Raw genomic sequence first — 1,991 nt, forward strand, 5'->3', positions numbered from 1 at the left:
TTACTTTTCTGGCCCAGTCTCCATGTCTGGGATTGTGAAACCACAGCCTGATATACCTGCCCCTTCCCTGGAGCTCCTGGAGAGTCCCACCAAAAGCATCTCCTTTGCTGTGGCTGATGGCAGCTTCCAGTCTGGCTCCGCGTCTCGGGACCTGGGTCATGTGCCTTCTCCCCCTCCACTGATGGCCCCCTCTTCCTCTGGCCTCTGCCTTGTTGACTAATAGCCACTCCTCCCTTCTGTGCCTCCAAGGTCTGGCTGCCGAAATGCAGACAATTCCCACCATCTGCCCAGACACTCACCTTTGCTGCAAAGAGTGCTTCCCGGTGAGCTGAGTTTTCTTACAGAGAGTTGAAGCCATTCGTACATCCAACTACTAATTATTCAGCAGTGTATTCGTCAAAATCCCAGCAGGAAACAGATGGCACACTCAAACTGGGCAACTGAAAAGAGTTTAATAAAGGGATTATTTGCAAATATGAGCAGGAGTTGAGGAAGCCAACAAAGGCTGATGGAGTGCCCAGGGGCTTGCAACAAACAGGAGCAATGCCCACCTAACAGGACAAGAAGAGAGTGGTTACAGAAACTCAGGGACAGTAGCCTGATAGAGAGGGCTGCCTTGTAGAATCTAGGACCTTAGGAAGAAGGATGCGGCAATCCATGGTAACTCAATGATGAGGACATCAGGGGAACACACACCTAAGCTCACTCTTCTCCTGCCCCTGGTATCCTGTCCCGGCGTCCATTGATCGAACCTAATCAGAGGCCATAGATTCAAAGAGCCTGTTTATGGAGGCAGGCGTTGGAGACAAAGCAGCAGCTTTACTGCGCATGTGAATAAGTCTCCTGGGGATGGAGTGTGTTCTGAGCATCCTATGATGACTGAAGCAGACAGGAATAAAGGCCGTGATGGGGTTGTTCCAGATCGTCCCAAGGCAAATACTGAGTCTACCAGTGTTCAGAAGGGGTTAGAAAGAAGGGTGAGGGTCTTGCCAGGAGCGGGCAAAGTTCTTGTGCCATCTCTTAACTCTTTCTAACAATGAGGATACATCCGGGGAGGGGCAGTGTTTTCCTGAAAATAGGAGATCCAAGGGTCACTCCTAGACTCACAGTATGGAGGTGTGGGGGCCTGTTCATATTGTTACCCACTCTGTAATTTGCTATGTTCAGTTACCCCAAGTCTTTCCATGACACACTGTCTCTATCAGGAATGTGGATGCTAACTTAATTTGTAATTACCAAGTATTGGCCCCTATGATATCATGGTGCTGGGAATACAAAGATACTTGCTATGTTTCCTTCACTCAAGAGGAGGAGATCTAGCATGTGAGCATGAAATATTTAGAACAGAAAGTAAGAAGCACGCCTAGAGAAATACACAAAGGAAACTATAGGAGCACAAGGATGCCAGGGAGTGACGTCACCTCACATCACCCGATCACTTCTTCTGTTGGTGGGGATTCTCTGTTGAGAGCCCTGCATCCATCACTAAGACAGACCCTCAGAGACTTCCCTGGTGGTCCAGTGGTTAAGACTTCAAGCTTCTAGTCCAGGGTAGGTGGGTTTGATCCCACGTGCCAAGCAGTGCAGCTAAAAGATAAAAATAAAGAAAGAATTTTTATAAAGACAGATCTTCAGTTGGATAGAGATACCAAGAAACTCTCTGAGACCCCATTGCTCTGCAAAGTATGAACTTTCATCCTGTGAATGTGTCTTTTGAATATGTTATGTATTTCTTCTTTGGTGAATTATTGTCTTTATTCATCATCTTTTTTTCTTATAAATTTAAATCCAGTTTTTTTTTAGTATTATAGATATTATTCTGTCATACTTGATGCAAATCTTTTTGACAGCCTGATTTTTTTCCTTTTAATATTAGTGATGTTATTCTACATTGTATAGATGTCTTAAAAGTCTGCTTATTCAAACCTGTCATTTGTCAGTCTGTTCTGCTGATATTGTTTATGTTTCTTTAGAGCTGAGAATATTACCAT

General features: G+C 45.0%; 1 long non-coding RNA gene across 1 annotated transcript; it reads right to left on the reverse strand.

Annotated features, from left to right (window-relative positions):
- Window positions 1-300: 300 nt before the first annotated feature.
- Window positions 301-1,544, reverse strand: LOC139037691 (uncharacterized). The gene is made up of 2 exons (XR_011490522.1): window positions 1,422-1,544; window positions 301-440 (listed from the first exon to the last, which is right to left on the reverse strand). It is a non-coding gene; the product is annotated as an uncharacterized lncRNA (long non-coding RNA).
- Window positions 1,545-1,991: the final 447 nt, after the last annotated feature.

Source organism: Odocoileus virginianus, chromosome 12 (assembly GCF_023699985.2).
Source record: "Odocoileus virginianus isolate 20LAN1187 ecotype Illinois chromosome 12, Ovbor_1.2, whole genome shotgun sequence".
In the NCBI taxonomy this organism is placed as follows: Eukaryota; Metazoa; Chordata; class Mammalia; order Artiodactyla; family Cervidae; genus Odocoileus; species Odocoileus virginianus.